Raw genomic sequence first — 15,150 nt, 5'->3', positions numbered from 1 at the left:
TATGTGATACGACCCTGTGGGCCACTGACATTTTGGACTGGGTATTGTCCCTCCATTTTCATATATTGTAAATACTGTTTTGTGATTTGAGGACGTATTTCCTGAAATTTATATTATTAAACTGACTTTACTCACTTCCTTTTATCCTTGTGTATTCCTGAGGGGTACGGGGTGGGAATGTAATGTTGTTGCATCTGTTTGTGTGTATGTTGTTGGGGGTGGGGGTGATTGTGTTGCGTGTGTGTCTCACTCTCTTACCTCCACTCCCTTGTGTGCTAGGTGCACTTTTCACTGTGGTCGTCTTCGCCGCCGTTCGTGTTCCTGGTGTAGGATGAGGTATACCACCATGGGGAAGATCTCCAGTTTGGGCTCCATTGTGTCGTGGTTCTTCCTTGAGTGTCGAGAGGTGAGTCGTTTCGCTTCTGTGTTCTGTTTCCGCCGTGCCTTTGATGGCGTTGGTACTGCCCCGGAAAAGCTGGCGGATTGGCTTGTTGTAATAGGGTGGGCGGTACATTGTCTTCTGCCTGGCTGTTGGCAGTTACTGCCGCGGTGCTTTTGGTGGTTGGTGTGTTAAAGTGTCTCTCTGTGTTGGCAGTTTCGGCAGTGGTCAAAATTCCAGTTTTTTTTTTACCACCGGCCTGTTGGCGGTATTACCACTGCTTTATCACCAACCGCCAAGGTTGTAATGAGGGCCTATACCTAGATAATCTTTAAAATGAGTTATCACACACTTTTTCTACAGTTCGATAATCACTTTTTCTAGAGGGATCTGAGCATCCCTACAACCACACACCATCTCTATAAACACACAGTATATATATATATATATATATATTCAGGAACCTGAGCTTGACTGTTACAGTACACTGTCTCTCCAGGTACATGAACAGCTATCATAGCATTCTCTCTATGGGGATCTGAATGTGACTAAAATCACACTGTATCTCTGTGGAAATTTGAACATCACTATGATCACACACTAACTTTGCGGGGACTTGAGAGTGACTATAAGGAATCTCAGGGGACCTGGTCAATACCAGAAGAAAACACTATTTTTGCATGAATTTCAGTATGACTATCATTGAACACTACCTCTTCAGGAATTTGAATATCACTATTATCACACACTATCTCTGCAGAGACCTGGACATTACTGTTATGACATTTCTGCTTGAAATTCAGTAAGAGTATCATTGCAGTTCTCTACGGTGACTTGAATATGACTTTAACCAAAAACACCTGTGGGAATCTGTTGGGCAATTTGAACATGGCTGTGATCATGCACTGTCTGTGCAGTGAACTGGGCATCATTCTAATGATGCACTGTCTCATGAGACTACAACATAACTATCATCACTGACTATCTCTGTGAGGTCTGGAGTATTACTATAATCACACGCTATCTTTGCACGGAATTCAAAGGGATTGTAATTACATACTATAATTGTTGGGACCGAAGCAGAACTGTAACAGAACAATATTTCTGCATGAACTTCAGCATGACTATTATTGTAAGCTAACTCTACAGGGGCTTGAACATTGCTGTTATCACACACTATCTCTGAGGGGACTCGAACATGACTATAATCACACATTACCTGTGTGGAGACCCGGCCATCACTCTAATGACAGTTTATCTAATTTGGCTTCAACATAACTATCATCACAGACTATCTCTATGAAGACTTGGGTATCACTATATTCATGCACTATCTTTGCAGGGACTTGCACATGAATATAATCATGCACTATCTCTATAGAGGCATGTATGTGACTTCAGATACACAGTATTGCTTTGGGGACCTAGGCATCCGCATAATCACAGACTATTTCTGTGGAGACCTGAGTATGTCTTTAATCACACACTATTTCTGTGAGGACCTTGACATCAATGTAATCATAAATTATTTTTGTGGGGATTTGAACATGGCTATCATCACACATTTTCAATACAACTCTATAGTTACTATCTCTGTGAGACCTGGAACTCCCTACAATCTCACAGTAGCTCTAGGGTGATCTGCACTTCACTATAATCATTCATTATCTGCGCAGGGACCTGAGCCTGACTATTATACGACACTATATCTACAGGAACTTGAGCATCACTGTAATAAAATCCTCTATGTGGACACTTGAATTTAACTATAATCACACACTACCTCTGCAAAAATCTGGACATCACTATAAGGACACACTATCTGTGCAAGGACTTGAAAGTGACTATAATTAAATGCTATATCTGTGGGAACGTGGAAAGAACTGTAATAAAACATTATTTCTACATGAGCGTCAATATGACAATCATTGTACACGGTCTCTATGCAGACTCAAACATGAGTATACTCACATACTATCTCTGTGGGGACTTGAACATGTGTATACTCACAGACTATCCGTGCCAGGACTTTAACATGATTATAATCACACACTACCTCTGTGGGGACCTGGGTGTTTTTATAATAACACATTATTTCTGCATTACATTCAATATAACTATCATCACGTGCTACCTCTATAGGGTTTTGAACATTACTATAAACACACATAATATCAATGGGGACTAAGACATGACTACAATCATACACAATCTCTTGTGGGATTTGAATATGACTAAAACACACACTATCTGGTCATCACCAGAGCAACACACTGTTTCAGTAGAATTCACTATAGCTATCATCACATACTATCTCTGTGGGGAGCTGAATATTATATAACTACATACTATCTTTGTGGTGACCTGAACATGAATATAAGCACACACTATCTCTATGAGACCTGAGTATGTCTTTAATTATACACTATTTCTGTGGTAACATGGACATCCATATAGTCTAAAATTATTTTTTGGGGGGATTTGCACGAGTATCATCAAACACTTTCTCTACAGGACTGTTGGAAATGGCCCTTTTTGTAGGGTTATTCCCAAACATTTTGCCTCTGACCTCCTGTTTTTGACTTGTGCGGCATTTAGTTTTTGCTGTTCTAGGGCTCTGGGCACTTTACCATTACTGACCGGAGCTAAAGTGCAAGTGATTTCTGTCTAAATAGTATTGGTGATTGGTTTAATCTATGATTGGCATATTTGAAGTACTAGTAAGTCCCTGCTATAGTGCACCATGTGTGTTTGGTGCCTGTAAATCAAATGCTACTAGTGGATCTGCATCAGATTGTGCCACTCACCTGAGAAACCCTGTAAACATGTCTCAGATCTGCCACTGTAATGTCTGTGTGTACCGTATTAAAATGCCATGTCGGCCTGGCAAGTGCATCCTCTTTCCAGGCCCCAACCTTTCCTTTTACTACATATAAATCACCCTTAAGTTAGGCCCAAGGCAGCCACATGGGCAAGGTACTGTGTATTTAAAAGGTAGCACATGTACTGGTGTGTTTTACAAGTCCTGATAGTGAAATACTGCTAAATTTGTTTTTCACTATCGCAAGACCTATCTCTCTCATAGGGTAACATGGGGATTGCCTTACAATATCTTTCAAGTGTAATTTCCCATTGGGAGAAGATGGAGATGCGGAGTTTGGGGTCTCTGAACTCACAATTTAAAAATATATCTTCTGGGGAAGTTTGTTTTTAAATTGTAAGCTTGAAAATGCCACTTTTAGAAAGTGGGCATTTTCTTGCTTAAATATTATGTGCCTCTGCCTGTTTGTGGAATACACATCTGGGTCAGGATCACAGTTGGGCTATTTGTGAATTCACTCTAGACCGTCACACAAAGGGAGCTGAGGTGTGCCCTACATATCCTGGTGGGTGTTCCTGAGCTAGAGTGGTGGGAGGAGATGACACTTGCACCTGAATAGGGCTGTGTCTGTCTTTACACAAAGTAGTCTCCAACCCCCTGGAGTGTGTCTGGGGCCAGGGCAGGAAAGGCAGGGTCTTGTGTGGTACAAAGACTTCTCTTTGAAGTTTGCCTACTTCAAAGGCAGGAATGGATTTAAGTAATGGAACTCTGACCCCACAAAGTTAAAACACGTCTGGACTGAGGAAATTCTGCTAGAAAGAAGAGCCAGCTTTTGTAGGAGGGACTGCTACAATGCCTTTTGCTTTGGTGAGCTGGCCTGCTTGCTGCTTCTGTCCTGAGAGTAAAAGAACTGAACTTTGCTTTCTACGTCCTGATTCTAAAGGTTCTCCAAGGGTTTGGACTAAGCTTTCCTCCTGTTAAGATCTCAGGGACATCAAAGACTTAGGGGGTCATTACAACCCTGGCGGACGGTGTTAAAGGTGTGGTAATACCGCAAACAGGCCAGCGGACAAAAAAAGGGAATGATGACCCTGGCGGAAATCACCAACAAAGATAGCCACTTTAAGTCTCCGCCCGCCACGGCAGTACAGACAGGCAGCGCGGCGGTCACCGCCAACAGACAGGCGGAAGACAATGTACCGCCCATAGTATCACAACCCGCCAATCCACCACCTTTTCCGGGGCGGATTCACCATGGATAAAAACACGGCGGAAACAGTTCCTGCAATGGGAAAACGCTCACCTTAACACATCCCACGAGGAAGGAGGACACCATGGAGCTGGAATTACAAATCCTACTTGCCCTTCTCTTCCTACTCATCTGCGAAGACCAGCGGCGGCGAAGACAACGATGAGTACTTCACCTACGACATAGGGGAGGGGGGAGGCAAAAGTCAGGGGGACACACTCGAAACACCCCCACCACCGCCCTCGCATATTACAACACACACACCAATGCATGTACAAACATCACAGTAACAACCCACAACCCCCCCCCGGAAGAATGCAAAGACAAAACGTAATCTGTTCAAACATTGTAATGTATCAATATACATGTGTCTAATATATACAGATATATATAAACTCATACAAAGGTATATCCATTACGAGAAGCAGTGCAGATATGCACATCTCAATGTCCGTGCACCACTAGTCCAAAATTGCATGGGCGAGGACCACACAAGATACCTGTCTACAAACGGAGAGAAAACTGCCGGGGCATCAGAGAGAAAAACAACAGGCACCTCAGGGGGAAGGGAAGGGGGGGCACCTCAGCCGGATTACAGCACCACGCCACATCCACGACGGGGCTCCATGCCCATTGATGTATCCTGGGGAGTGCAAAGCCACAGTCTCTCAAGTCTCTACAGTGGGTGGGTTGCCCACTGACCAATCCTGGGGAGTGCAAAGCCACAGTCTCACAAGTCTTTACAGTGGGTGGGTTGCCCACTGACCAATCCTGGGGAGTGCAAAGCCACAATCTCACAAGTCTTTACAGTGGTGACCAATCCTGGGGAGTGCAAAGCCACAGTCTCACTAGTAGATAACAGCCTCCACTGGTTCTGGAGGGGGACTGGTGCCCAGAGTGCTTCATCCTGTGAAGGACAGAGGTAGTGGATGGATCTCTCCACTGGTTCTGGAGGGGGACTTGTGCCCAGAGTGCTTCATCCTGTAAAGGACACAGGTAGTGGATGGATCTCACCACTGGTTCTGGAGGGGGAATGGTGCCCAGACTGGATTAGTCTCCCTGTGACAGTTCCTGTCCCGCCACTGTTCCAGCTGCACATGGGATAATGATGCTTGATGTTGCGGTCTTTTCCTTCTTCAGCGGTGCATGCCCTGTTCAGCGGTGCATGCCCTGTTCAGCAGTGCTTCGCCATGGTGGTGTCTGGACTGTTCAGCGGTGCTTTGCCATGGCGGTCTCTGGACTGTTCAGCTGTGCTTTGCCATGGCGGTCTCTGGACTGTTCAGCGGTGCTTTGCCATGGCGGTCTCAGGACTGTTCAGGGGTGCTTTGCCATGGCAATCTCTGGACTGTTCAGCGGTGCTTTGCCATGGCGGTCTCTGGACTGTTCAGCGGTGCTTTGCCATGGCGGTTCTTGGACTTTTCAGCGGTGCTTTACCATGGCGGTCTCTGGACTGTTCAGCGGTGCTTTGCCATGGCGGTCTCTGGACTGTTCAGCGGTGCTTTGCCATGGCCGTCTCTGGACTGGGCATTGGTGTGTGGCATGACGGTCTCTCATTGCCCAGCGGGGCTGTGGCTGCTGGGGCCCTCCTGGGCAATGCCTATGGCGGTAGTCTCCTGACCAGTGACGATACTTGTGCCCTCCTGGGCAATGACTCCGGCGGTGGTCTCCTGACCAGTGAAGATACATGTGCCCTCCTGGGCAATGACTCTGGCGGTGGTCTCCTGACCAGTGACAATACTTGGGCCCTCCTGGGCAATGCCAATGGCGGTGGTGTCCTGACCAGTGATGATACTTGTGCCCTCCTGGACAATGACTCCGGCGGTGGTCTCCTGACCAGTGACGATACTTGTGCCCTCCTGGGCAATGACTCTGGTGGTGGTCTCCTGACCAGTGACAATACTTGGGCCCTCCTGGCCAATGCCAATGGCGGTGGTCTCCTGACCAGTGACGATACTTGGGCCCTCCTGGGCAATGACTCTGGCGGTGGTCTCCTGACCAGTGACAATAATTGGGCCCTCCTGGGCAATGACTCCAGCGGTGGTCTCCTGACCAGTGACGATACTTGGGCCCTCCTGGGCAATGACTCCGGCGGTGGTCTCCTGACCAGTGACGATACTTGGTCCCTCCTGGGCAATGACTCTGGCGGTGGTCTCCTGACCAGTGACGACGGTGCTGGTGGTGGCATCCAGGCCGCCGGGAAGGATGCCGCCCTTCTCCGCCGTGATGCTCACACCAGGCTGTGCAGACTTCTTCTGGCCCTTCCCCACCTTTGGAGGAGTCACAGCTGACTCTGCAATCCCCCTGGGACACCTGTGAGTTGTTTTGCCTCCAGGAGTCTTCACCCGGTCCCGTCGGCCACTTTCCAACTTCAGAGCCTTTACAGGGGGTGGACTGCCAGTGCCTTGGCTCCGTGTCACACTGCCTGCCCTGGTGGCCGGTGCACTCCACACACCTTGAACACGCACCACTGGTACTGGAGGCTTTATGGCTGAGGTGCTACGACGGCACTGATGAATTGGAGGGGTGGGGTGGGGGCAAAAAGGTCAACTTTGCAGAGGGACAGTTTCTGACGAACACTGGGTTGGGTAGCTGGAGGGGGTTTGGGAGTGGAGGAAGAGGAGGTGGTTGTAGGAGGTGTCACTTTAGGTGTTTTGGGTGCAGGTGCAGGTACTGGAGGCCGTCGTGAGGTGGATGGATGTTTGCTGTGTGGGTGCCCGCGTTTGTGTACTTTGGGAGGGGGCGTCACAGACACACTGGGAGAGGAAACAGGGGACGTGTAAATGGGAGTGGAGGTGGTGAGTGCAGGTGAGCGGGGTGTGGTGCTGGGTGTTCTGGTGCGAGTCCTGGTGCTTGTAGATGTAGTGCATGCAGGTGAGAGTGTAGACGACACTGGGAGGGAGGAGGGAGACGACGAGGAGGGGGACACAGTGGAGCCAGTGGATGTTGCTGTGTCTGCATGTGGGTGATGCTTGTGTGTGTGCCTATGTTTGCCTGAGCTACTTTTGGGTGTTGAGGTGTATGCATGCTTGTCTGATGGTGTGCTTGGGACAGGCTGGGGTACAGGGGATTGGGTCTGGGTGGAGGAAGTTGGAAGGGGGAGGCTGGAGACAGGGACAATGGCTGCCATCAGTGCTGAGGCCAGAGATTGCAGGGTTCGATGATGGGCAGCCTCACCAGAATGAATGCCCTCCAGGAATGCATTAGTGTGTTGCAACTGCCTTTCTACACCCTGAATGGCATTCACAATGGTAGACTGCCCAACAGTGAGTGACCTGAGGAGGTCAATGGCCTCCTCACTGAGGGCAGCAGGGGTGACTGGGGCAGGGCCTGAGGTGCCTGGGGCGAAGGTGAAGCCCACCCTCATGGGTGAGTGGGCACGGGGCGAACGCTGAGGGGCTGCTGGGAGGGCGGTGCTGGTAGGGGAGGTGGCGGCTGTACCTGTAGAAGTGGGGGGCACAGATGGTGCCGCCACCACAAGGGAGCTCCCATCAGCGGACGAGTCCATGTCGCTGGTTGGTGATCCGGTGTAGCTCCCCTCGCCCTCCGTCCCACTGGTGCATTCTGAGTCCGTGGTGTGGCCCTCCATGGCCATGTGGGATGCAGCTCCCTCATGCCCCGGTGCCACTGTACACAGAAAGACAGATTGAGTGCATGGATTACTGCTACCGTTGGCGGACAATACAGACACAGCAGCCCCCTGCACTATGCCGTGCTCTTGGCCTCTACAGAAGCAAATCCTGCGATCTGGCCTACATGCCTATGGTGGACATCTGCACACATGGATGCCACAGGGGCATCTATACCTGTAGATGGGCCACTACTGAGGTGGGGTGGAGTGCCACATGCCCTGCATTACGGAGGGGCCTAGCCTACGTATTTCTGCCTGGCCTAGGTACACCCACAGCCCTCCTCCCTCAGCCAGCCCCTCAACTGCGCGCCAAGTACCCAGAAAGAGGTTGTATTCACCCCCTTGTGTCTGCTGTGATGCCCTCAAGCGCCCATCAAACTCAGGGTAGGCCACCGCAAGGATCCGGAACATCAGGGGGGTCATGTTGCGACGGGCACCCCTCCCACGTTGGGAGGCCATCCCCAGCTGAGCCTCCGCCGTCTTCTTGCTCCAGCGGCGAATGTCCTCCCATCTCTTCCGGCAGTGGGTGTCCGTCTCTGGTGGGCCCCCTGGGTCCGGACTTCCTTGGCGATGGCACGCCAAATGTCCTTCTTCTGGTGGGCGCTGACCTACATGACATGCACAAGGGAAGAAGAGAAGTCAGTACCAACTGCACCGTCGATGTAAGTGTCCCCCCTCCCTACCCTTGCCATGTGGCACGTGCATTCACATGCATTCATGTTCCCTGAACTCAGCCCCCTTCCCTCTTACAACCAGCCCTCTCCACCCAGGCCTAGCCCATACAACGTGCTCCCTATGAACTTACCTGTTGGTCTGGAGGACCGTAGAGTAGCGTGTACTGGGGAGGACCCCATCTACTAGCTTCTCCAACTCCTGAGCAGTGAAGGCAGGGGCCCTTTCCCCAGACGCAGCAGCCATCGTCGCTTCCAGACCGAGGTCACAGCAGCACTTGCAGTGTAGGTCCTCTCCTGTCGAAGGTCAGGTATCGAGTGATTGAACAGATAGAAAATGGCGGTCACGTCTGCGGCGGTGACGTCCGCGGCGGTGCATATCATCACCGCCGGCGCACCTGTTCATTGGCTCCTGGGACCCATAGGTTTCAATGTTAACCAATGCAGCATTGCGCCGTGGTCTACGACCGCCTACCGCGACGGTGTGCAACGCCAGCGCAGTTACCTCACAATCCCATTGTCCCACTTTAGAGGTCAGGCAGCCACCATTTCAGGGGCCCACATGGCTTCTTTTACTACTGCGTCACACATAGGTAGGCCTACACTCAACACACATACAGGAAGGGTTTTGTGTTTGGTGTCGTGTTCTGTGTATCTGTGAGTACATACCTGGAACTTTGTTGACTCTGTGGTCGCTGTTGTCCTTCCTAGGCACCGTCAGCTGGGACAATTGAGAAGATAGCGGAATCCTTCGGTGTACCGACCGCTGGTGGACCTGTTGACAATGGAGGAGCGACATTTACTCGTCACCTACAGGTTTGACCGTGCCACTATCCAGGAACTATGTACCCAGTTGGAGCCAGACCTGATGTCACCAATCCGCCATCCCACTGGAATGCCCCCTGACGTGCAGATGCTGTCAATGCTACATTTCCTTGCAAGTGGGTCTTTTCAGACAACAGTGGCCATGGCATCAGGGATGTCCCAGCCTATGTTTTCCAACGTGTTGTCCAGAGTGTTGGCTGCCCTGCTGAAACACGTAAGGAGATACATCATTTTCCCTGAGGTGGAGGATTTGGCTACAGTGAAAGGTGACTTCTATGCCCTTGGACATATCCCCAACATCATAGGTGCTATTGATGGGACCCATGTAGCTCTGGTCCCCCCCCACAGGAGTGAACAGGTGTACAGGAACCGGAAGAGTTATCATTCCATGAATGCACAGATGGTATGTTTGGCAGACCAGTACATCTCCCAGGTAAATGCTATGTTCCCTGGCTCAGTGCATGATGCCTACATCCTGCGGAATAGCAGCGTCCCTTATATGATGGGTCAACTCCTAAGGCACCGTGTGTGGCTCCTAGGGGACTCTGGTATGCCCAACCTTTCCTGGCTACTGACCCCAGTGAGGAATCCCAGGACCAGGGCAGAGGAACGCAACAGTGAGGCCCATGGGCGGACTAGGAGGGTGATCGAACGCACCTTCGGCCTCCTGAAGGCCAGGTTCAGGTGCCTCCATATGACCTATTCTACTCACCAAGGAAGGTGTGCCAGATCATCATCGCCTGCTCGATGCTTCACAATCTTGCTTTGCGATGCCAGGTGCCTTTTCTGCAGGAGGATGGTCCAGATGACGGTGTTGTGGCAGCTGTGGAGCATGTGAAGCCTGTGGACAGTGATGAGGAGGAAGCTGAGGAAGAAGACAACGACAACAGGGAGTCAGTCATACAGCAATATTTCCAGTGACACACAGGTGAGAACATTTTCATTTTTACCATTACATTCACTGTCACACCTCTTCCTCTATCCTGTGTCTCATTGTATAGCATTATTTGGTAACTGAGTTGTGCCTTTCCATTACGGTTTCACAGGTGTGGTTACCAATGTGTGTTATCTGCTTGCATCCTATAAGAACTTGTGATGTGTGACATAGGTATGTTGGCTTTACAACTATATACGCATTTTGACACTGTCATTGATAATACATTTTACAAAATCACCGACTGACTCCAGATTATTTTGTGGTTCAAGGGTGTTTATTTAAGTGCTCAAAAAAGGAGGGGGGTTGTAATATGGTGATGGGGGACGGTGGGGGAATGTCCATGGCAGAGTCCAGTCCATTGGTCACACAGGTGCACTGGTCATATGGGCTTTGGAAGTGGAGCTGGGGCAGTTAAAGTATGGACAGGGTAACAAAGTGGGACAGTGGGAGGACAATCAGGGTGGTCTCATTTCCTGGCGGGGGTCTTGCCATCTTGCTCTGTCCTGTTCCTGGATCTCAGGGACCGCTTGCGTTGTGGTTGTCCATCTGCAGGGGGTGGGGTGCTGGTGTGGTGGTCCTGTGGCGGGGCGTCCTGTCTACTAGCACCGGTGGAGGTGGTGGGCAGTTCATCGTCCATGCTAGTGTCAGGGGCCCCTTGGAGTGCCATGGTGTCCCTCAAGGTCTGCTGTATGTCCTTCAGCACCCCTACGATGGTGCCCAGGGCGGAGCTGATGGTCCTGAGCTCCTCCCTGAACCCCAAATACTGGTCCTCCTGCAGGCGATGGGTCTCCTGAAACTTGGCCAGGACCGTCGCCATCGTCTCCTGGGAGTGGTGGTATGCTCCCATGATGGAGGAGAGGGCCTTGTGGAGAGTGGGTTCCCTTGGCCTGTCTGCCCCCTGTCGCACAGCAGCCCTCCCAGTTCCCCTGTGTTACTGTGCCTCCGTCCCCTGGACCGTGTGCCCACTACCACTGCCCCCAGGTCCCTGTTGTTGTTGGGGTGGTGGGTTACCCTGGGTGCCCTGTAGTGGTGGACACACCGCTGATTGATGTGTCCTGGGTAGGGAGGTATGGGCCCGCTCGGTGGGTGCTGTGCTGGTGTTACAGAGGGTGGAAGGTCAGTGTTGTGCTGTGCCTGTGCAAGGGGAACCAACTGTCCCGAGGCCCACGATGGTCCGGGCTCGTCATCAGGATCCAGTAGGGCAGAGCTGCTATTGTCACTGTGGGCCTCTTCTGTGGGTGGAGTGGAGTTGTCTGGACCCACCGGTGTGGTGACGGTCCTTCGTGATCCTGCAGGGGCATAAGTGCATGATTATTGCATGTGTGTGTGTCATGGTGTGCAATAGGTGGGTGTGCGTGTACGATGATGGTTAGGGGGTTGTTATGGGTATGTGCAGTGGGCATGCTTTAGTGAGGGGTGACCATGCTTAGTTGTGTCATGCAGGGCTTGGTGTTGGGATGTGTGGTTTGTGTTATGAGTACATTAGTGAGGAGTTGTAGTGGTAGGGGAGGGGATGAGGGTGGGGGTGTGTGATAGATAGCATGCAGGTAGGGTGGGGGATATGATAGTTAAGATTTGACTTACCAGTGCCCATTCCTCCACCGACTCCTCCGAGGCCCTCAGGATGCATGATGGTCAAGACTTGCTCCTCCCATGTTGTTAGTTGTGGGGGAGGAGTGTAGTGAATCCTAGTTTGTTTTAACAGGATAACAGGAGTTAGCTTAGCTGTAGGCTTGTAAACTTGTGCCCCCGTCACCTAGTGACTTTTAACCTACTTAGCTTGCTCTGTCTTAGTTCATTTAATTATTTATTTCCTTTAAAATGGCGGCCTTGTTTATAGTTAGGCCACTTGTTAGGAGTTTTATTATCAGTGTCACTGCACCAAGGCATCAAGATCAAGCACGAAAGACAAACAAACAGTAGATGTTCACACTTAGGGATTTTCCCTCTCTATACTTTTGAGGGATTGTTGATATTAATTGCCGTCCCAAGCATGCCTGTTATCGATTGTTTTGAGTTACACCTACATCAAGGGACCTTGTAGATCTGTATAAATACATCACACTTTAGACAGATAATCAGAGGGATTCCGACCAGAGGGCATCGCCACCATCGCTGATACCGATGCTGCAGTTGTCTTGACGCTGACCCAGTCTTCGTGTCCCTACGGAGTCTGAGATAGAGACCTCATTCCATGGTAACGAGGGTTGGGGCTCCTCTCATGGACCTTGCTTTGGCAGATTAGGTTTAGTAAACCCAGCTCTCCTTTAGGTAGGAGGTAAGGCCTATTCTCATTAGGGTATTAGGGCATATTCCATCTCGTACATATATATATATATATATATTTTTCTTTCATATATTGCAAAAATGGTGGGGGTCTTTATAACCATGACTCTCTTCTTCACAATACTGTTGCTTGGTATATTCATTATCCTAATCATTGCAGTTCATGCAACTTATCGCAAATAGCAGTTATGTTAAATAAAAACTATTATAACTTCACTGCATCTGTGTTATTGCCTTTGTATGAGACATAATACATCTGTGAGAAAAGGGTAATTTCCGTTTAACCACGACAACCCTGAGATATCTTACTTTGAGTCCATGCGTAAGCGACTGCTACAAATCACCTTTTACTATTGTGTTTCTGGTGAGGTACTGCTAGTGAGCCAGTAAGGTTTGGACAACAGTTACAACTAGTTGTAGGAAGAGACTTAGGGGGTCATTCCAACCCTGGCGGTCAGTGTTAAAGCGGCGGCCAACCGGCAAACAGGCAGGCGCCCAAAAAAATGGAATTCTGACCCTGGCGGGAACCGCCTACACAGCCCGCCACTTTATCACTCCGACCGCCACGGCGGTACAGACAAGCAGCGCGGCGGTCACCGCCAACAGACAGGTGGCAGACAATGTACCGCCCACCCTATCACAACTCACCAATCCACCACCTTTTCTGGGGCGGGAGCCCCGCTGATAAAAACACGGCGGAAACAGACTTCGAACGGGAAAACGCTCACCTCCATACACCCCACGAGGAATCTGGATAGCATGGAACCCGAACTACACATCCTACCAGCTATTGTTTACCTGCTCCTCTACCAGGAGCACGAACGCCGGCGCAGAAGACAACGGTGAGTACTGCACCTACGACACAGGGGAGGGGGGAGGCAAAAAATTACGGGGACACACATACGCCACACACCCACCCCCACCCTCACCCACTACAACACACACATCAATGCAGAGCAACAAGTCAGAGTGACACCCCCCAACCCCCCCGGAAGAATGCAAAGACAAAATAAAATGATCATTAAAAATGAAGTATAATATAGCATAATTGAAGTTAAGTGAAATATGAAAATATAAATAAATTATATTACATCATGAACAATATATACATAGGTCAAAAGTCCGGCCCATATTGGCTATCATCCATTGTTCGTGGGCCAATGGGCCTAAACACATGGGCAAAGCCCACACACGAGACCCGATTCCATTGGAGAGAACACTGAAGGGGCATCAGATAGTAAAACGACAGGCACCTCAGGGGGAAGGGAAGGGGGGCACCTCAGCCAGCTCAGTCCACGACGCCAGATCCACGAGGGGCCTCCATACCCACTGTACCATCCTGGGGAGTGCAAAGCCACAGTCTCACAAGTCTCTACAGTGGGTGGGTTGCCCACTGTACCATCCTGGGGAGTGCAAAGCCACAGTCCATCAAGTGGATTACAGACTCCACTGGTTCTGGAGGAGGCATGGTGCCCATAGTGCTTCGTGAAGCCCTGGCCGACACAGATCCGGCCCTGCCAATGGGCCAGCGGTGCTTGAGATGAAGGGCCCAGCGGAGCGGTGCTTGACAAGAAGGGCCCAGCGGAGAGGTGCTTGAGATGAAGGGCCCAGCGGAGCAGTGCTTGAGATGAAGGGCCCAGCGGAGCGGTGCTTGACAGGAAAGGCCCAGCGGAGCGGTGCTTGAAAGGAAGGGCCCAGCTGAGCGGTGCTTGACAGGAATGGCCCAGCGGACCGGTGCTTGAGATGAAGGGCCCAGCGGAGCGGTGCTTGACAGGAAGGGCCCCGCGGACCGGTGCTTGAGATGAAGGGCCCAGCGGAGCGGTGCTTGACAGGAAGGGCCCAGCGGACCGGTGCTTGAGATGAAGGGCCCAGCGGAGCGGTGCTTGACAGGAAGGGCCCAGCGGAGCGGTGCTTGACAAGAAGGGCCCAGCGGAGCGGTGCTTGCCACGGCGGGGCCCAGTTCGGCGGTGCCTGCCACGGCAGGGCCCTGTTCAGCGGTGCTTGTCACGGCGGGGCCCTGTTCAGCGGTGCTTCTCGCGGCGGGGCCCTGCTCAGCGGTGCTTGTCACGGCGGGGCCCTGTTCAGCGGTGCTTGTCACGGCGGGGCCCTGTTCGGCGGTGCTTGCCACGGTGGGGCCCAGTTCGGCTGTGCTTGTCATGGCGGGGCCCTGTTCAGCGGTGCTTGTCACGGCGGGGCCCTGTTCAGCGGTGCTTGACATGTGTTCCCAGGGAACCAGATTGGGCCAATATTTTCCGCTCAGTCGCCATCTGACCTTTCGCTTGCGGGGCCCTCCTGTGCTGGAGTCCTGGGCCCGTGGGTGTCCTCCTTCACACCCAAAATGGGGCTGGTGGGGC

The sequence above is a fragment of the Pleurodeles waltl genome, chromosome 2_1 (genome assembly GCF_031143425.1).
Source record: "Pleurodeles waltl isolate 20211129_DDA chromosome 2_1, aPleWal1.hap1.20221129, whole genome shotgun sequence".
Lineage (NCBI taxonomy): Eukaryota > Metazoa > Chordata > Amphibia > Caudata > Salamandridae > Pleurodeles > Pleurodeles waltl.
This window is presented reverse-complemented; position numbering follows the sequence as displayed.